Source organism: Dasypus novemcinctus, chromosome 12 (assembly GCF_030445035.2).
Source record: "Dasypus novemcinctus isolate mDasNov1 chromosome 12, mDasNov1.1.hap2, whole genome shotgun sequence".
Lineage (NCBI taxonomy): Eukaryota > Metazoa > Chordata > Mammalia > Cingulata > Dasypodidae > Dasypus > Dasypus novemcinctus.
The window spans coordinates 106,330,070-106,352,149 of record NC_080684.1 but is presented as its reverse complement, the minus strand read 5'-3'; positions in this window follow the sequence as shown (position 1 = coordinate 106,352,149).

The following is a 22,080-nucleotide window of genomic DNA, read 5'->3' as shown; positions in this document are numbered from 1 at the left end:
AGTCCCCTGGTCCCAGCTTTATTTCCTCTCTTGTGTCTTTCTCTCTGTCCTTTATTTTGTAAGTTCTGCATCGCCTTCTCTTTGAGCTAACCTATTACTGAGCGGATCGCAGCACTTAAAGGGTTAAGAGGAGCAAGCCCAGGAGGAGGGACCTGGGATAGGAGAGGGGAGAGGGTGGATACAGATTTAGCTAGAAGTTCCTCCTTCTAAGGTTGAGGAGTGCCTTTGAGCTTCCTGGAGGCCAAGGAACAAAGGGAAATAGAGTCGGTTTCTTTCATTCAATCAATCAGTAAGAACAGTGAGGAGTCGATGGTGAACAATAGCTCTGACTCCCCAAAGTTCCCTGTTTGGATGTGGTTGAGCCAGGAGGGCACAGAGCTCAGGCAAATTCTGGGTCACAGGATGGAACCCGCTTATGGGGCTCGCTTTGCCTAAGAATTGATCCATTTCTGCCGGGCAGATATTCAAAACGCCTGCGTTTCCTCCCACAGGCCGGAGCTGGGCGGGTGCCTGAGTAGTTCCCTTCCCGACCCCTGCCCGTGGGTGGGGCCACAGACAAGCCCCAGGTACCTGGGCGTGGGCCCCACCCCTCCCCAGGCCCCGGGCTCCCTCCCAGCTCAGCTCAGCAGTCAGCCCGGAGGAGGAGGCGGTGGACGGAGAAGGGGTGCCGTCACCCGATCCTGGAAAGCATTGAGCTCCCGCGCCTCTTAGAGGTGGGGAAACCGGCCGAGAAGAGAGGAAGGGACCGAAGCCACACGAGTCAATTCTACAAAGATTCCCTGGACCCAGGCTGGGCGACGCACTGGCACACACACAAGACCAGGCACCCTGTGTCCCCCGAGAGGCGGAGGGGAGGAGCAGGGTGCAGCCGAGAGCTCGGCTCGCTGCTCTGGGCCTTGCCGCACGGACTCGACCACTCAGCCCAGAAATGGGGCATAAAGGGGACCTGCTGCCTCCCCTCCCCACCAGCCGCACCCCCTGGGCTTCTGGAGGGCGGGGACAACGATGGCACGTCCTGCACACGCAGCCTGGAGTGAACTGAATGAGCACTCTCAGTAACTGCTGCGGGATAAACTCCAGAGCCTGGCGTTTAAGGCCCTTCTTTTCTTTTCTTTTTTTAAAAGATTTATTTTCTATTTATTTCCCCCCCCCCCCCCCCCGCCCCCGTTGTCTGCTCTCTGTGTCCATTCGCTGTGTGTTCTTCTGTGACCACTTCTATCCTTATCAGTAGCACTGGGAATCTGTGTTTCTTTTTGTTGCGTCATCTTGCTGCGTCAGCTCTCCGTGTGGGCGGCACCATTCCTGGGCAGGCTGCACTTTCTTTCGCGCTGGGCGGCTCTCCTTACGGGGCACACTCCTTGTGCGTGGGGCTCCCCTACACGGGGACACCCCTGTGTGGCAGGGCACTCCTTGCACGCACCAGCACTGTGCGTGGGCCAGCTCCACGCGGATCAAGGAGGCCCGGGATTTGAACCGCGGACCTCCCATGTGGTAGACGGATGCTCTAACCACTGGGCCAAGTCCACTTCCCTAAGGCCCTTCTTTACCGTCCCCTGACACCCTCCAATGCAGCCAGCCTGGAAAGGGCTTTGTTGGACATCACCGGGGAGGCCAGGCCACCTGACAGGGGTCTGGAGGGACAAATCTGACTGTGTCATCCCTGCTCAGAAGCCAGCCCTCCTCTCCAGGCCACAGGCGAGCTGCCCCTGGAGCCGAGAAGGGGTTGCAAAGAGTAGAGGAAGCCCAGTGGAAAGAAACCCGGCGTGTGGGAACCACGGCAAGCTGGGAGCTGTGCCCCGGCAAGGGGTCGGTCCCCAGCTCCAGCCACCTCCCCCCTGCCGACAGGACAGGCACCTGCCGCCAGCCATGCCCGTTCTTCAAGCAAAGTCATAAATACAGGTTTTTAAAGTGAAATGAGGTCAATAAAACTAATTCAAAATTTTACATTGTACTTTTTTGAGGTATACTTGACATAATAAACCACACGTATTTGAAGTGTATAATTTGATGACATACATATGTATCTACATGAATCCATCACCACAATCAAGGTAGGGAAGGTTTCCATCAATCTCTAAAGTTCCCTTGAACCCCTTTTAATTCCTCTCCTTTGTCTTCACCCCACCCCCAGCCAACCACTGGTCTCCTTTTGGTCACTATAGATTCGATTGCATTTTCTAGAATTTTGTATAAATGGAATCATACATACTCTTTTTGTCTGGATTCTTTAACTCAACATAATTACTTGTAATTATTTTGAGATTCATCCATGTCGCACGTATCAGCAGTTCATTTTTACTGCTGAGTGGTGTTCCATTTTTAGGTATACAATTTATTGATCAGTTCACCTGTTGGTGGATATTTCAGTTATTTCCAGTGGTTTTTTTTTCTTCTTTTGGCGATTACAAATAAAGCTATGATGAGTGTTTCCGTACAAGTAATGGGCAGAGGTTTTCAATTCTCTTGGGAAAATAGCTAAAGGCGGGATTGTTGGGGCATATGGTAGATAAATGCTTAACTTTTTAAGGAATTGTCAGGAATTTAGGTTTTATTCTAGGGGGCGACGGACGGGGTCTGCGTAGGCTCTTAAATGTCGCTCGGGCTGCTACGCGGGGGCTGGCCTGCAGGGGCAGAACGGAGCAGGGCCGCGCGGGAGGCCCGGCCAGCGCCTGCCCCCAGCCGGCCTCGGTCCCGCGTGCAGTGGTCCTTGCTCTCGGGAGTGGGTGGGGGGCTCAGCGCCGGCCGCCCCTCCAGGAAAGGCAGGCCCCTCCTCTGGGCCCGCGCCCTCCTCAGCCGCCGCCCGGCCCTCCCTCTCGCTGCCCCCACAGGCTGCGGCCACGTTGGGGGGCCGCAGCCCTGCTCTCTGGCCACCTCCTCCTGGCTGGCCGGTGGCCTCCCGCGAGCCGCCTGACCTTGCAGACTCTCCCCTGGGGCGCGGGTAAGCCGCACCCCGGGTCCAGCCGGGAAGATGGCCCTGCTGCGGCAGGTCCTGGCACAGGTCTCGGGGCTCTAGAAGGAGCGTCTGTTCTTCAGGAGGAATTGCCAGAGCGCCTGAGATTGCGTCCCCCAAAGAGCTGTGTTGAAGTCCCAGCCCCCAAAACCCGAGACTGTCAGCTCGTTTGGAAACAGGGCTGCTGCAGATGCAGTTAGCCAAGATTCTCGGGCCCCTAACCCAAGGGGTCCCTCTAAGAAGAGAAAGGACGAGAGAGAGGACAGCCAGTGAGGGCCGGCAGAGGTGGGGGCTGCAGAGGAGGGGGGCGGCAGAGGAGGGGGCGGCAGAGGAGGGGGGCGGCAGAGGTGGAGGGCCGCAGAGGAGGGGGGCGGCAGAGGAGGGGGCGGCAGAGGTGGAGGGCCGCAGAGGAGGGGGTGGCAGAGGAGGGGGCGGCAGTGGAGGGGGCGGCAGAGGAGGAGGGTCGCAGAGAAGGGGGCGGCAGAGAAGGGGGCGGCAGAGGAGGGGGCGGCAGTGGAGGGGGCGGCAGAGGAGGGGGGCTGCAGAGGAGGGGGTCGCAGAGGAGGGGGCGGCAGAGGAGGGGGCGGCAGAGGAGGGGGCGGCAGAGGAGGAGGGTCACAGAGGAGGGGGCGGCAGAGGAGGGGGGTCGCAGAGGAGGGGGGCGGCAGTGGAGGGGGCGGCAGAGAAGGAGGGTCGCAGAGGAGGGGGCGGCAGAGGAGGGGGGCCGCAGAGGAGGAGGGCCGCAGAGGAGGGGGCGGCAGAGGAGGGGGGCGGCAGAGGAGGGGGGCGGCAGAGGAGGGGGCGGCAGAGGTGGGGGGCGGCAGAGGAGGAGGGGGCGGCAGAGGAGGGGGGCCGCAGAGGAGGGGGGCGGCAGAGGAGGGGGCGGCAGAGGTGGGGGGCGGCAGAGGAGGAGGGGGCGGCAGAGGAGGGGGGCCGCAGAGGAGGAGGGCCGCAGAGGAGGGGGCGGCAGAGGAGGGGGCGGCAGAGGAGGGGGGTCGCAGAGGAGGGGGCGGCAGAGGAGGGGGCGGCAGGGGAGGGGGCCGGCAGAGGAGGGGGGACAGAGGAGGAGGGTCGCAGAGGAGGGGGCGGTAGAGGAGGGGGGCGGCAGAGGAGGGGGCCGGCAGAGGAGGGGGGGCAGAGGTGGAGGGCGGCAGAGGAGGAGGGCGGCAGAGGAGGGGGCGGCCGAGGAGGGGGCGGCCGAGGAGGGGGGCGGCCGAGGTGGGGGGTGGTCGAGGTGGGGGGTGGCAGAGGTGGGGGGCGGCAGAGGAGGGGGCGGCAGGGGAGGGGGCGGCAGGGGAGGGGGGGCGGCAGAGGAGGGGGCGGCAGAGGAGGGGGGCGGCAGAGGAGGGGGGTCGCAGAGGAGGGGGGTCGCAGAGGAGGGGGCGGCAGAGGAGGGGGTCGCAGAGGAGGGGGCGGCAGGGGAGGGGGGCGGCAGAGGAGGGGGCGGCCGGGAAGGGGGGCGGCCGAGAGGGGGGCGGCCGGGGAGGAGGGAGCGGCCGGGGAGGAGGGGGCGGCAGGGGAGGGGGCGGCTGAGGAGGGGGGCGGCCGAGGTGGGGGGTGGCCGAGGAGGGGGGTCGCAGAGGTGGGGGGCGGCAGGGGAGGGGGCGGCAGGGGAGGGGGGCGGCAGAGGAGGGGGGCGGCAGGGGAGGGGGCGGCCGAGGAGGGGGCGGCCGAGAGGGGGGCGGCCGGGGAGGAGGGGGCGGCAGGGGAGGGGGCGGCCGAGGAGGGGGGCGGCCGAGGTGGGGGGCGGCCGGGGAGGGGGGGTCGCAGAGGTGGGGGGCGGCAGGGGAGGGGGCGGCAGGGGTGGGGGGCGGCCGGGGAGGGGGCGGCCGCCGCAGGTGGGGCCGCCAAGGGCCACCCGAGCAGCACGCGGGAGAGGCCAGGTGAGGCCCCCTTCCTGTGGGACTCAGGGGGAGCCCGGCCCTGCGGGCACCGCGAATTTCGGACTTCGGGTCTCCAGAAGCCTGAGACCACAGAGTTCTGCTGCTAAAGCCGCAGTGGGCGGGCGTCCTCACGGCAGCCCCAGAAGCCTGGACCCGTTTTGGACCCCGCGTTCTCCGCAGCAGCTGGAGGAAGTCCGAGGGCGCCTCCCCTGGAGCCTTGCCCCCCTCTGCGGAGGGCACACACCTGTCTCGGCCCCCAGCCCCTTCCTCGCTGCTCGAGTCCTCATTCACAAGTCACCCGGCCAAGCCCTGAGCTCGCGGCTTGCGGCGGAGGCTCGGGGGCTGCCCCAGGAGGCAGGCGACGATGAAGGGCAGGGAGGGTGAATGAGTTTTGCACGAGTTGTGCCTTGATGAGCACAGAGACCACACACCCTTCACGTACAGGGAAGGCCGGAAGCTTCCGTGCATGGCCACATTTCATCCACATGCAGCTGAGGGGCCGGTGTCGGGACCCCCGTGTGCGGGGAACGGGGCTGAGGCTCAGGAGGCCAGGCAGGTGGCCCCGCGAGGGGCTGGCAGAGCTGGGGCTCGGGAAGGAAGGAAAGGACGAGCGCACGCGCGGCCTGGCAGGCACCCCTGCACACCTCCTTCCGGGCTCAGGGCCATAGGCTCAGTCTGTGGGAGTGGGGGTGGGGGGGTGGGGGCTGTGAGGTCACTAAGCACATTGGGGGCCGATCCAGGACTTGAACTCGTCTCCCCTGCTCTTGTCCTCTGCCCCTGCAGCCACCTTTCTCTTTCTCCTAGCCCCACCCTCACCTGGTCCTGTCCCCCGCCTTAGCCCTTCCTTCCTGTGTCCTAGCCCTGGAAGGTCACAGGTGGGCTCCAGCTCCTGCTGGAGGGACTCAATCCACGCCAGCGGCTCTAGAGGATGCTTCTCAGAGTCCCTGCTCCTCTGCCTCCTGCTGGCCCCCTTCTGGCCCGGGCCACAGCAGCCAAGGAGGCCGGATGTCCCCGAGGGGTTTGCTGGGCTGTGCCCTCCGGACCCCCGCTGTGGGTGCCCCCTGATGCTTGCTGGGCAGCAGAGCTCCCTGGCTGGCCCTGGCCCTCTGGACGTCACACCACACTGTCCTTGACTCCCCTCTGGCCAGTAGGGGCTTGCAAAGTCCTCAGACAGCAGCACAGTCCTCGTCCATGCCTGGCTCACTCCTTCATTCGCCAACTCAACATGCATTTATGGAGCACCTACTATGTGCCTGCTCTGCATCAGGTGGTGGGATACAATGGTGAGCGGACAGACGTGGCCCTGCCCTCGGGGGCTCCAGTCTGGTGGGGAGTAGGTGGTAACCCATGAGTGGATCCCTGTGGCTCAAGGGGGGCTCTGAAGGAATAAAATGTGTCCTGGGCAGAGATCAGACCAGTCAGGAGCTGGACCTGGTTTGGGGATCCCCTGGGAAAATGAGGGCTGAACTGGGATTGGAAGGATAAGAAGGTACCAAGAGCCCTCCTGGTGGTGCAAACAGCAGACACCCAGGCCCTGCAGCTGGAAGGACAGTGGGCAGGTGGGCAGCAGGGGGGAGAGGGCACAAGGGGCCGGGCGGATGCCCCGGCCATCAGGCAAGGGCAAGGGGAACTGAGGACCTGACTCTGAAGGTGCCTGCTGGAGCGGGGGCAGGGGAGGTGGGGTTGGCCCATCACCATGCCCCTTCCTTTACCTCCCCCCACCCCCACTGTGGCCACCCCAGCCCAGGACCCCCGGGAACAGCCTCGTCCACGCTGCCTCCAGTCACTCCTGTTTAGACCCCTTCTCCATGCTCATCTTCATACACTCAAATTTGGTGTCACATCCCCGCTGGGGGCCCAGCTCCAGGAGGGCAGGACAATGTCCAGTCTACTCTCCTGCAGGCTTTGTGCTGGACACCAGTGACAAGTCACAGATACCACTCAGACTACTGTGGCCTGTAGCCTACACTCAGAATGAAAGGAATGCTAAAGTCTAGTTGGAATAAACCTGGAAAAATAAAGATGTGATACTTTTCCATCCAACTCCAAAGACTGCCTCAATTCTCTCCATAGACCCTGGATAAGTCAGGGTTCTCCAGAGAAACAGAACTGTTAGAATATGTACGTGTACATGTATATATGTTTATATATGTAAACATGAAGAGATTTATTATAGGAATTGACTCACGAACCATGGGGATTGGCAAGTCAAAAATTGTAGGGTGGGTGATGTCATCAATACGGTCAGGTCAGGCAACCCTGGGGAAATCATTCCTCAAGTAAACTAATAAAAGGACAAATAGGGACGCGGACTTGGCCCAGTGGTTAGGGTGACCACCTACCACACGGGAGGTCCGCGGTTCAAACCCCGGGCCTCCTTGACCCGTGTGGAGCTGGCCCATGCGCAGTGCTGATGCGCACAAGGAGTGCCCTGCCACGCAGGGGTGTCCCCCGCGTAGGGGAGCCCCACGCGCAAGGAGTGCACCCATAAGGAGAGCCGCCCAGCGCGAAAGAAAGTGCAGCCTGCCCAGGAATGGTGCCGCACACACGGAGAGCTGACACAGCAAGATGACACAACAAAAAAGAAACACAGATTCCCATGCTGCTGACAACAACAGAAGTGGACAAAGAAGAACACGCAACAAATGGACACAGAGAACAGACAATTGGAGTGGGGGGAGGAGGGGAAATAAATAAAATTTTAAAAATAAAATAAATTAAAAAAATGAAAGGACAAATACCACTTACTTAGAACTTTGGAGGATGTTAGAGACTGGAGGAAAACTCCACAGATGCTGAATTGAAGAAAAAGAAGAATCTACAAGAGCAAGTAAAAAATTTCCACTCCACACCCACTGGTCCATACCCCTTCCTCTCACTTGGTCCCTGTAGCAGTTTGATGTTATTGATGAATTTGGAAAAGAAATATTGGATTATGTTTATAAACTGATCTTCTCCTCTGGGCATTTTAGATTATATTGGATTCATAGGTTTACTGGATTAAGTAATCAGGTAAACCTCTTGTGCCAGTAGGGCATTGAGTCCCCACCCCTTGGTGGGTGGGGACTCACAGATAAAAGACATGGCAAGGGACAGATTTGAGGGTTTTTGGTGTTGGAGTTTGATGCTGAAGCCTCAAGCTTGAGCCCCAGGAAGTAAGTCCACAGAGGAAAGAGAAGCAAGCCCCGGGAAGGGAGGAACCCAGGAAGCCTGAACCCTCGCAGATGTCACTAGCCATCTTGCTCCAACACATGAAAATAGACTTTGGTGAGGGAAGTAACTTATGCTTTATGGCCTGGTATCTGTAAGCTCCCACCCCAAATAAATACCCTTTATAAAAACCAACCAATTTCTGGTATTTTGCAGCAGCACCCCTTTGGCTGACTAATACAATCCTACACCACCTGGGAGTTGTGCAAAGTTGGCACACCTTTCCACTGTGGACACAGACTATAGGGCCACTCACAGCAGCAAGTTAGAACCTCATATATCTAAGTACAGTCAAGTCTGCAGTGACTCAGGGTAGACCACAACCTGCTGGGGAGTGCCACATACAAAAGATCCCCCCCAGGGGAAAAGGGGAGAGAGAGGGAGAGAGGGAGAGAGGGAGAGAGGGAGGGAGGGAGGGAGGGAGAGAGAGAGAGAGGGAGAGAGAGAGGGAGAGAGAGAGAGAGAGAGAGAGAGAGAGAGAGAGAGAGAGAGAGAGAGAGAGAGAGAGATTGTTGGCAAGTGGGGCACACACTCAACCCAGTACTGAAACTGGACTTTTCAGGAGTGACCCATCTTCTCTGGATTGACCCCATCTGGCTCTCTGGGGCAAGATACCCTAATGGGGAAGATACAATAGGCATAAAAGCCTCACAGAAAAAAGGAAAGGGGGTTAAGCTGAATTGCTGTAAGACAGGAGGGACCTAGAACTGAAAAGTGTAAGGAAAAGGGGGCTCTGAGTGAGGGGGAGAATATAAACAGATCATGGGAGCTGGAGAGAAAATTCCATACAAAAATAAAGAAAACAGACCAAGATTCCCAGAAAAGGAGCAGAGGAAAGGAAGCTTTCTCCTGGAGGTGAAACAATTGCACAGAAAGTGCAATCTTAAAAATTTTACCACAAGGCGAGAGGGTGTAGCTCAGTGGTTGAGTGCCCACTTCCCATGTACAGGGTCCCAGGTTCTATTCCCATACCTCCTAAAAAAAAAAAAATTGAACCACATATCCAGAGCAAGAATCAGATGAAGAAGAGCTGAGAAAATAGGCTATTCTAAAGGTCTGGAGTAAATTGGACCAAGCATCAAAGAAGAACCTTAACACAAAGCCAATTAACAATAAAACCCTAGACAAGAGGGATAAACTGACCTTCAGCGTTAACACATCAAGATAATCAAATGCTGAGATACCAACAAAATACTGAAAGTCATACTAAGATAAAGGAAGATATGGCTCAGTCAAGGGAATAAATTAAATTTGCAGAGGAGACACAGAATTTGTAACAACTAATAAAAGAAGTTCAAATGAATATCCTAAATCAATTCAAGGAGATGAAGGAAAATATGAATAAGGAGCTAAAGGATATTAAGAAGACAATGTGTGAGCATAAAGAAGAATGTGAAAGTATAAAATGAAACAAAACAGAAATTATGGGGATGAAAGGCATGATAAAAGAAATTTAAAATACACTGTGTCATACAACAGCAGATATGAGCAGGCAGAAGAAAGAATCAGCAAACTAGAAGACAGGAAAGTTGAAATCATACAGTCAAAAGAACAGATAGAGAAAAGAAAAGAAAAAAATTGAATAGTGTTTCAGGGTTTTGCATGACAGCAGAAAGTGCACAAATATAGGTGTCATGGAGATTCCAGAAGGAGAAGGGAAAGGAAAAGTGGCAGAAGGAATATTTGAGGAAATAATGACCTAAAATTTACCAACTCTTACAAAAGACATAAATATGCATGCCCAACAAGTGCAATGTACTCCAAACAGAATAAATCCTAATAGACCTACTCTGAGACACATACTAACCAGAATGCCAAATTCCAAACACCAATGATAAAGAGAATTTCTGAAAGTAGTAAGAAAAAAGTAATTTATCACATACAAGTGACTCTCAATAAAACTAAGTGCTGACCTCTCATTAGAAACCAAGGAGGTAAGAAGGCAGTGGTATGATATATTTTAGGTACTGAAAGAGAAAAACTGACAGTCAAAATTCTTTATTTGGCAAAACTGACTTTCAAAAATAAGGGAGAGTTTGAAATAGTCACAGATAAACAGAAGCTGAGAGAGTTTGTCAATGAAAGACCTGCCCTACAAGAATTACTAAAAGGAGTCCTACAGGTTGAAAGGGAAAGAAAGGGGAGAGGGGCTTGGAGTTGTGTGAAGAAATGATCATCTTCAGTAAAGGTAACTAAAAGGGAAAATGCAAAATCCAGTAGTACTGTATCCTCAATATACAACTCTACTCTTTAATTTCTATAAGACTCAGAACACAATTGAACAAGAAAAAGGCATATTTCCTGAAAGTGGACATGCAAAATATAAAGAGGTAAAGTGGGACAAAAACAACATAAAGAGTGGAAACAGGAATATGGGAGCAGAGAATGTGTATGCTATTGAAGCTAAGTTGGTATCTTTTCAAATTAATAGATTATAGGTGTAGGTTGTGTAATACAAACCCCAGGGTAACCACAAAGAAAGTATTTAAGAATATATGCAGAAACAGAAATGAGAAACAGATGAGTCGGATGAAGGCAGCCGGTTGGCTGCAGCTCGTGGACCAGTTCGGCCGGGGGAGAGGGCGTTCCTCACGCTGCCGGTGTGAGATACGGGTTGTCGGGGCGACCTCTCTTGCCTCGCTCCGGGAACTGCCGCCGGGGCCACAAATCAGCTGCGGCGAAGAGGACCGCGCTACGAACTCACACGAACACCGGCCAGAAGAAACAGGAGACTTTATTGGGGGAGCCAGCGCATGTGGGCTCATGTGCAATCTGCAGATGGTTCGGGGAAGAGGAGGGGAAGGGGGGAAATATAGTGATATGGTAATTTAGGGGAGGAGCATGCGCCTTGGCTTTGCCCCATGACTCAGCACTCCTGACTCACCATGACTCAGCACTCCTGACTCATCATGACTCAGCACCTATGACTATCATTGTGATGGCACCCAGGCCCACAACACGGCCTAGGCTCCCTACAGTCGGATATATCACAAAAGACCAACTCTACAGAAAAGGAAGTTGTAATAAAGGAAAAGAGAGAGAAAAGAAAAAATATAATACATAAAAACCAAAGGACAGAATGGCTGAAGTAAGTACTTATTTTACAATAATATCAAGGAATGTTAATGGATTAAATTCCCTAATCAAAAGACACAGAGTGGTAGAGTGGATATGAAAGCATGATTCAACTATATGTTGTTACAAGAGACTCACATTAGACCCCAAGACATAAATATGTTGAAAGTGAAAATATGGAACAAGATAGTTCATGCAAATAGTAACCAAAAAAAAAAAAAAAAAAAAAAAAGCTGGGGTAGCTACACAATTTTGGACAAAACAGGCTTTGTCAAAAGTTGTTATAAGAGACAAAGAAGGACACTATATATTAATAAAAGGGAAATCCACCAAGAAGAAATATCACTACTATTTATGCACATGACCACGGTGCCCCAAAATACAAGAGGTAAACATTGGCAAAACTGAAGGGAGAAATAGAAATCTCTACAACAATATTTGGAGACTTTAAACACCACTCTCATCAATAGATAGAACATCTAGGCAGAATATCAATAAGGAAACAGAGAACTTGAACAATATGATAAACTAGTTAGGCCTAACAGACATATACAGAACATTGCCCACCAAACAAGCAGGATATACACTCTTCACAAGTGCATATAGATCCTTCTCCAGGATAGATGACATGTTGGGTCACAAAACAAGTCTAATACATTTTAAAATACTGAAATTATATAAAGCATCTTCTCTGACCATAATGAATGAAGCTGGAAAGAAAAACAGTCAGAGGACTGGAAAATCCAGAAATATATGGATATTAAATATTACACTCTTAAATAATCAGTGGGTCAAAGAAGAAATTGTAAGGGAAATCAGTAAATATCTTGAAACAAATGAAAATAAGAGCACAATATATCAAAACTTACAGGATGCAGTGACGGTAGTACTGAGAGGAAAACTTACGGCTCTAAATGGTCACATTAAGAAACAAAGCTAAAATCAAAGTCCTAACTGTGTACCTGGAGGAACTAGAGAAAGAACAGCAAACCAATCCCAAACCAAGCTAAAGGAAAGAAAAAGGAAAGATCAGAGCAGAAATAAATGAAATTGAGACTGAAAAACAATAGAGCATTAACAAAACCAAAAGTTGGTTGTTTGAAAAGATCAATAAAATTAACACACCCTTAACTAGATTGACAAAAAAAAGAGACAAGACATAAATAAATAAAATAAAAAATGAGAAGGGAGACATTACTACTGACCCCAGAGAAATTAAAAGGATACTATGGGGAAGCAGATTTGGCCTGATGGATAGGGCATCCACCTACCTCATGAGAAATCCAAGGTTCAAACCCAGGGCCTCCTGACCCATGTGGTGAGCTGGCCCACACGCAGTGCTGATGTGTGCAAGGACTGCCCTGCCACGCAGGGGTGTCCCCCGCATAGGGGAGACCCATGCGCAAGCAGTGTGCCCCGTAAGGAGAGCCACCCAGAGCAAAAAAAGTGCAGCCTGCCCAGGAATGGCACCACATGCACAGTGAGCTGATACAGCAAGATGAAGCAACAAAAAGACACACAGATTCTGGGTGCCACTGACAAGAATACAAGTGGACACAGAACACACAGCAAATGGACACAGAGAGCAGACAACTGGGGGGGGGGGGAGAATAAGGGGAGAGAAATAAATAAAAAATAAATCTTAAAAAAAAAAAAGAATATTATGAACAATTGTATGTCAACAAATTAGACCACGTAGATGAAATGGACAGATTCCTAGAAGTACATGAACAACATACACTGATTCTAGAAGAAATAGAAGATCTCAAAAGACCAATTACAAGTAGAGATTGAATCAGTCAACGAAAACCTCCCAACAAAGAAAAGCCCAGGGCCAGATGGCTTCACAGGTGAATTCAACCAATGCCAAGATGAATTAATACCAATCCTGCTCATATTCTTCCAAAAAATGGAACAGGAGAGAACACTACCTAACTCATTCTATGAAGTCAACAACACCTTAATAGCAAAGCCAGATAAAGATACCACAAGAAAATAAAATTACACAATTCCTCTTATGAATATAGATGCAAAAATCTTAAACAAAATACTTGCAAACTGAATCCAAAAGCACACTGAAAGAATTATACACCATGATCAAGTGGGGTTTACCCCAGGTATGCAAGGATGATTCAACATAAGAAAATCAATTAATGTAATACAATACATTAACAAAATGAAGGGATCATCTCAACTGATGTAGAAGAGGCATTTGATAAAATCCAGCACCTTTACTTTATTAGAAAAACCACTTTAAAAGTAGGATTAGGGAAGCGGATGTGGCTCAACAGATAGAGCATCTGCCTATGATATAGGAGGATCAAGGGTTTGATACCCAGGGCCTCCTGGTACATGTAGTGAGCTGGCCCATGCTCAGTGCTGCTGTGTGCAAGGAGTGCTGGCCCACGCAGGGATGCCCCCGTGTAAGGGTGCCCCCCGTACAAGGAGTGGCCCCTGCACAAGGAGAGCCACCCCACGTGAAACCACAGCCTGCCCAGGAGTGGTGCCACACACACAGAGAGCTGATGCAGCAAGATGACACAACAAAGAGACACAGATCCCCAGTGCTCCCTAATGAGAATACAAGTGAACACAGAAGAACACACAGCGAATAGACACAGAGAGCAGACAACAGTGGGGGGAGGGGGGGAGAGAAACAAATAAATCTTAAAAAGAAAAAAAAAGTAGGAATAGAAAGAAACTTTCTCAACATGATGAAGGGCATATATGAAGAACCCATAGCTAGGCATCATGCTTAATGGTGAAAGCCTGAAAACTTTTCCTCTAAGATCTGGAAAAAGACAAGGGTGCCCACTGTTACCGCTGTTATTCAACATTGTGCTGGAAGTTCTAGCCAGAGCAGTTAGGCAAAGGAAGGAAAGAAGGGAGGGAGGGAGGAAAGACATTGAAATTGGAAAGAAAGAAGTAAAACTTTTACTATTTTCAGATGACATGATCCTGAACATAGAAAGTCCTGAAAAATCTACAACAGAGCTACTAGAGCTAATAAATGAATTCAGCCAAGTGGCAGGATACAAGTCAGTTGTGTTTCTATACACTAGTAATGAACAATCTGAGGAGGAAATCCAGAAAAAATTCCATTAACAACAGCAATTAAGCGAATCAAATAGCTAGGAATAAATTTCTCCTAAAAACAAACAAACAAATGGAAAAAACAACTCTCATTGAGGTGCATATGTAGCTCAGTGGTTGAGTGCCTGCTTCCCATGAACGAGGTTCTGGGTTTAATTCCTGGTACCTCCTTAAAAAAAAAGATGTCAATTCTATCCAAAATGATTTGCAGATTCAATACAATCCCAATCAAAATTCCAACAGCCTACATTTCAGAAATGGAAAAGCCAATTATCTAATTTGTGTGAAAGGGTAAGTGGCCTAAACCCTTTTATAAATGATGGACTATAGTTAATAGTACAATTACAAAAATTTTCTTTCATGAATTATAACAACACTAATACAAGCTGTTAATGATAGGGTGGTATATGGAAAAATACACCTGCTGTAAACTTTGGACTATAGTTTATAGTACAATTTTAACATTCTTTTATCAAAGGTACTGCACTTATGCAGAGTGTCAACAATAGGTGGTAAATGGGAATGCTGTAATAGTTACATGATTTTTCCTATAAAGCTATAACTTCTCTAATTTAAAGAAAAAGAAAGACTTAAGAGACCAACCAACCAAATGCAAAAAAAAAAGAAAAATGAAGTGCAGGGCCGGCCACAAGTGAAGGTGAAGTTGAGTTCCCTAGAAGAAGCTTGCTGGCTGAAGCAGAGGCAGCAGTTCTTTCTGACTTCTGAAATCCTCAGTTCTCCAACTGATAGGATGAGGAGTGTTCCCTCATTGCTGAGGCAATCTTCTTTGTTGATTGTAGATGCAGTCAACTGACTTAGATGCAAATTCATCTATGAAATACCTTCAGAGGAACAATCAGGCCAGACCTTGCTTGACCAAACAATGGGACACCATCACCCAGCCAAGTTGACATGTGAAGTCAACCATCACAGATCTGTACCCAAGATGAAAGGACAGAGCTCTATCATATGACAAGGCATAAATCACTGTATTTTGTGGTCAGAACAGCAAGACCCTAAGGGAATCAACAGCAAGCAGCAGCGGCAGAATCACCATGACCATCATGGGGTGCAGACAGGTCAGTTCAGGTTCATTCAGGAAGACAACATCCACTGAAGGCCAGTTTGCCTGCAGGAAGAGCATGTGTGGGTGGGCACGGGGGTGGAGTTGGGGACCTGAGCAGAGTTTGAAGATAAGTGACTATTCAAGGCAGAGGGCCCTGCAAGTGAGAACTTGGGCAGGTCTGCCCTCACTGGGCCTTGGTCACCAGTTTCTGAAATGAACTGGCTGGGCTGGACCACAGGCCTTCTAGGGTCTGTCCAAGGCTCACACTCCATTAACTTGTCTCATGACAGCAAATGTGCCACTGAAATTCACGCCTTGGATAAATGAGGCTCACTGTGTATCTCTGTTTCTATTACAACCCATGGAAAAGCAAGGGACAGAAACCGCTCGCACTGGCTCCTGTGACTGAAAGACCAGGACCCACTGGGCTTCACTCCCTATCTCTGTCTGAGCCCTGCTCATTTACTTCTCAGGCAGCCCTCCTCTCTCATTTCCAAGATTGTGGCCAGCTGCTGTCCTCTTAGCAATGCACTACAAAGGCAACAAGAGTCCTGAGTGGCTCATCCATGGACCAATCCTGCTGGCCAGAAAGATGCTTTTCTCTGATTGGACCAGCTTGGACCAATCCTGATGGCCAGGGAGATGCTCTGATGGGCCAGGCCTGGCTCAAGTGCTCGCTCCAGAGGACAGGAAAGCGGAGGTATGGTGGCTTCTCAGGAAATATCCAGGCCAGTGCTAAGAAGATGGAATTGCCCACCCAGCCTCCAGAGAGAGGGGAGCCACTCGCAATTGGACAGGCCCGTGAGGGGGAACCTAGCCAGAGGCTTTTTTTGTTTGCTTTTTTTCTGTTCATCCAGGTACCTGTGGAGGGGTGACTGATTGGCAGACTCAGGCAGCCAGTGATGCAGAGCCCAGGCAGTTGCTGGTGGCCTGAGAAGGAGGCCTTCTTTCCTCCCTCCCTCCCTATCTCTTTTTCTTTCCTTCCTTTCTTTTTGCCCCCTCTTCCTTTTTCATTCTGCCTTCTCCTGTTTTCATTTCTTTCTCCTCTTGTTTTTCTTGTCTTTTATTTTTTTCTTTTGTTATTATTATTTTTACTCTCTTTGGTTCATTTTCCTTCCTTTTTTTAAAAAATTTTTTTGTTTGTCCATTATTTTTTTTTCAGTTGAACACAGCAACTATAAAGATGTAGAATAAGTGGAACCAAGTGTCAAAGAAAACTCTGAACACAAGCCAAACAAAAATAAAACCACAGACAAGAAAGAGAACGGAACCAAAGAATAAACTCATCAAGAAAAACAGATGCCTAGACATCAGCAAAAAAATTACAAGGTATACTAAGAAACAGGAAATCATGGCCCAGTCTAATGAATAAGAAGATGGAATGGATGTTACATCAGCAGAAGTAGCCCCCCACTCTCCACCCATCCCTCCAAAAAAAGAGACATGTCCACTGGAACTTGGGACCTTATTTGGGAGAAGGGTTTTGTAGATGCAATTAAGTTAAGGATCTCCAAATGAGGAGACCATCCTGGATTTAGGGTGGGCCCTTCATCTGATGACAGATGTCTTTATAAGGAAAGGCAGAGAGAAATTTGAGGCACGGTGACACAGAGGGGGGAAGGCAGCGTGAACGCAGGGGCAGGTTGGAGCAAGGCAGCACCGGGTCAAGGATGGGTGGCCGCCGTAGAAGCTGGCAGCCGCGAGCAGGATCCTCCTCCAGGGCCTGGGGAGGCAGTGCAGCTCCGCCCGCGCCTTGGTTTTGGGCTCTTAGCTTCCAGCCCTGGGAGGGAAGACACTTTTGTTGTTTGAAGCCTCCCAGTTTGTGGTCACTTGTTCTGAAAGCCACAAGAAACTAAGGCACCCATCCCTGTGACCCCCACGAGTAGAGGTTCTCCTACAGGAGCTGGGCCTCTGTTTTATGCTGCTCTCTAGTCCAGCCGCTTACTTGCCACTCCTGGGATGCTCTACTGCTCCTGTCCCCTACACGAGAAAAGGGCGGCAGCGGGAGAGGACAGCTGTGGGTTCTAAGACTCTCTGGAATGAGTCTTCACAAAGTAGGCGCCAGATGAACACATCAGTGTAAGGAAAGTGGGATAGAAATAGACACACACAACCACTGGCTTCTCTGCGGGGTTCACTGTGGGCACAGACTGCAGCTGTGCTGCTCGCAGCCACCCAGGAAAGGAGGGTTGTTACTCTGATGAGTTTTTGTGACACGTATGAAATATGGATCTGACTTTTTCATAAATTGTTTCTAGAGAACATTATCTTTTTTCTTTGAACTATGATGGAGTAGATTGTTCTTACCAAGTTATGACAGATTTGATCAAATTTGTTTTCAGGGATGCAGCATAAAGTATTATGGAATTTTTTTTAAGGTACTGGGGCCAGGATTTCATATGTGGGAAGCCAGCACTCACCGCGGAGCCACATCGGCTCCCCTGAGTTGGCTTTTTCATTTGTTTGCTTGTTGTTTGTTTTTCTGTTTTCAGGAGGTACCAGGGAACCGAACCTGGGACCTCCCATGTGGGAGGCAGGTGCTCAACTGCTTGAGCCACATCCACTCCCTGCAAATTATTTTAATAGATTACCTCTTCCAAGGAATATGTCAGATTGGTCAGGACGACCAACTATTCATCCTTTAATTTACTGACACAGTCTGAAACTCTCTTAAAAATAAGAAAGTTACTCGATGCCCTGGAGAAAGCTACTCGACGACTATAAATGGGGGTGATAACAATTGGGTCCTGCAGAGGTAAAAAGCAGGCTAAAGGAGCTGGATTCTGCGCACTCAGCATGGTGCTGAGGGTTTCCTGGTGCTGTTTCCCTTCTGTGCACCTCCCTCCCCAAATGGACAATGGGGTGCTGTGTTTCTGTCTTTCTTTCAACATTTACCAATAGCTTCGTCCATGCAGGTGAGGGGACAGGGACATTTTCAGGCTTTCCTTGGCCTGAGACTCCTGTGTTTGGAGGCTCCACCCACGTCACCTCAAACACGAATGCACCCACATCAAATGTAATTCCCTGCCCCCCAAGAAAACCTTTAAAAGTTTAATAGTTTATTGAGCTCTTTTTTTTCTTTATATATTTTTAAAGAAGTTTCAGATTACCTAAAAGTTACGTTGAACATATAGGGGATTCCCATATACCCCACCCACATCCCCTCTCACACTTTTCCCCATTAATAACATCTGTCATTAGTGTGGTACATTTGTTAGAATTCATGAACAAATATTGAAGCGTTTCTATTAACCATGGTCTATAGTTTACAGTATGGTTTACACTTTGCACTGCACAATTTTGTAGTTTTTAAAAAAATTTTATCTTATTTATTTATTCCCCTCCCCCCCATTGTTTGAGCTCGCTGTCTGCTTTCTGTGTCTGTTCGTTGCATGTTTGTCTTCTCTTTCTTAGGAGGGACCAGAAACCTGGGATCTCCCATGTGGTAGGGAGGTGCCCAACTGCTCGAGCCATGTCCGCTTCCCAATTTCATAGGTTTTGACAAAATGTGTGATGGCCTGTATCCATCATTGCAATATCCAGCAGAACAATTCCAGTGTCCCCAAAATGCCCCATGTTGCACTGATACTTGCCACACCCCCTGCTCAGAACCTCTCGTGATCACTGCCTGTGTATCGAGGTTACAAGGCCTTCCATTGCTAGAATGATAATTCTGCTTTAGTCCACGGTTGCATTCTCCTTTCTGTTTGTTTACTCCTCAGTGTGAAGGTTTTGGGATGGTGCTGCCCACTCTGCTTCCGGTGGAGAGGGGCTTAGATCCCGTGGGGCAGATGGATGGAACTGTCTTCCTTGCAGTTATAGAAATGCCTTGTTTTTTGGGATGGGTGTTGTCTATCGATATCCTTTGGTTAGTTGTCCCGGTGAGTCTGAAGAACTGGAGAGCAGGTGTTGGCTGCACCTCTGCTGAGGCTCAGGGCGCAAACAGCATAGGGCCAGACTGAAGGTTTAAGTCTCTGCACATACATTTAACAAGCATAGTGCTAATTAGAGGTTCCAGTAAAAGAGGCAGAAGAACCATGTGTAGGAAAATTACAAATGAGTCTAAATCTGTTCCATCGGGGAGATAGGTTATCACACGTTGCAAGCTAGCCCCACCGAGGGGATGCCAATATCCCGGGGCTGCCGGCCCTGCTTAGAGTGCCCTGATGTCTCTAGAGCCCGCAGGAGCCCCCCTGCGTGAGGCACCGTCTCCTGTGACTTTACTGAGTGCCTTATCTTGTGTTTTTTTATGGTGCCCGGATGGCCTTAGAGTTTTGAGTTATAAAGAGGCTTTGCAGGCTTTGTGATACCTGCCTAAGAGTAACTTCCACCTTACATCTCTTGGCCATAGTTGCTCTATTTTGTTTTATTTCTTTTAGCAGGGAGAAGAAACTACATAGAGGGGATGTGCAAGTTGAGGCTGGGGACCCGTCCAGGGCGGGGGACGGAGGTGGACGCTGTGGTGAGCCATCAGACCCCGTGCTGCTGTGTGGGCTAAGACCCTCCCCCGCCCTCGGGATCACCGCAGCTGCAGAGAGCCTCCCGGGCGAGCACACGCCCTTTCCCCAGCGCCCCATCCGATGGCTGGGTGACACGGGCGTCACCCCATCTTCTGAGGCTCCCCCTGAGGCTTTCCCTGTCCTCTCTGCCCTTCCAAACCTCCGGAACACAGATCTCTTGAACCTGCTTCCCGGGAGTCTGACCTCTGAGCTGCCATGGGAAGAGCCTCTCCCTTGCCCTGCTGATCGGGAAGTGGGACCACTGTCTCTTGCCACAGGTGATATGAAACTGCCTGACCCGGGCGCCCTGGGAGCTCAGGGCCAGCTTGGCTCTGGAGGGACCAGGTATGATGGCCTGTCTCCTCCGTGGGCCCAGGTAGACTGCCTGGCGTCGAATCGAATGCCTGCTGGTCCACACTGGGGGCTTCTCCCTCCATCAAACCTCACCCCAACTCCTGAGAAAGGCATTATCGTCCCTGTTATAAGATGAGGAGAAAAGGTCACGGGGCTGGTAGGGGCGAGGTCACCCCAGAGCCGGTGGGTGGGCCTCACACTGACACTGGGTGTCACGGTAGCTTGAGTCATGCCCTCTGGCCTGGAGAAGTGCCTGGGAGGATGTGCTCACGGGAGCCTGGGAGAGCCAGGCCAAGGCCGTCTGCCTGGCCACCTGCCCTGCTCTCCCTGGGGACAGGGCAGGGAGGCTGGAGGGGACATCCGGTGCTTCATGGACAGACAGGAGACCGACGGGCTCCAGGGCAGTGCGCCGCAGCTGGGATGGCCCCAGGTCTCCTGGTGGTCCCACTTCTTCTCCTAGTTCATCCCTGTCCACCTACTGCCCCTGGCTGCTCTGTGTCCCCATTTCCCAGTGACCCATGGCCTTGCAGTCCCTCCCTTCCAAACCTGTCCTCTGCACCCTGTTCTCTGACGGGTCTCCTCCTTAGGCCAGAAAAGGGATGAGTTGATTAGAGCACCCATGTCCCCTTCCTTCCTGGCTCCAGCAGTGGTAGACTCCTGGCTCTGGGTCTGACTTGCTGTGTGACTTTGGGCAGCACTTAACCTCTCTGTTGCACTTGCCTCCCCTATAACACATGAAGATGGCACCAGCTGCCCTCCAGGATTCAGGATTTTTTTTTTTTTTAAAGATTTTTTTTTTTTTTAAGATTTATTTATTTATTTAATTTCCCCCCCTCCCCTGGTTGTCTGTTCTTGGTGTCTATTTGCTGCGTCTTGTTTCTTTGTCCGCTTCTGTTGTCGTCAGCGGCATGGGAAGTGTGGGCGGCGCCATTCCTGGGCAGGCTGCACTTTCTTTTCACGCTGGGCGGCTCTCCTCACGGGTGCACTCCTTGTGTGTGGGGCTCTCACGCGGGGGACACCCTTGCGTGGCACGGCACTCCTTGCGCGCATCAGCGCTGCGCATGGGCCAGCTCCACACGGGTCAAGGAGGCCCGGGGTTTGAACCGCGGACCTCCCATGTGGTAGATGGACGCCCTAACCACTGGGCCAAAGTCCGTTTCCCCAGGATTCAGGATTATACCTGCTCACCTGCGTGCCCCTCCTGGAACAAAGTAGGATGGAGCTCCTCAAGCCCCCAATCCCATCAGGCACTCCCTCCTTCAGAATCTTCCCTAAAGGGGAGAGGATGTGGCTCAAGCAGCTGAGCACCTGCTTCCCACATGGGAGGTCCCGGGTTCAACCTCCAGCCCTGGTACCGCAAAAAAATAAAAACTTCTCTAAAGAAAAAAGAAAAAAAGAATAAAAAGGATAAAGAAAAAGGAAGAATAATGGAGTATGAAAGTTAATAATATTGAGAAAATAAAAAAATAAAGAGGGAAGAATAAAAAATGTTAAAAAAAGAAAAGAAAAAATAAAATAAGAAAACTAAGTAGGAAAAGAAAAAGAGAAAAAATAACAACAGCAACAAAAATAAGGTAATAAAAGAAAAAAGAAAAAAAATCTCCCCTAAAGCCCCGAGTCCTGCATCCTCAGCGAGGGGCCCCTGGCTGGTATTTTGAAGGCTATCCCCTCCAGGGGAGTTTCAGCAAATCATGCTAGTGGTGGGGTTTCCGACAACAGCTGAGGATAAGGCAATATTTTGTGTGTTGGGGGACGGTGTAAAGGGAGCTGGAGGGTGGGAGAAGGGGCAGTTAAAACTTTCCAGGTGAGAAAAGCCCGACGGTGGAGGGCGTGCTGCGCTGTAGACCTGGAGGGCTTGGATCGACCCTTCCAGACGAAAGGAGGCGGAGGCGCAGGAACCCCGTGCAGAGGAGAACCATGAGTCATCAGAAGGGGTCAGGGGGGAAGTGG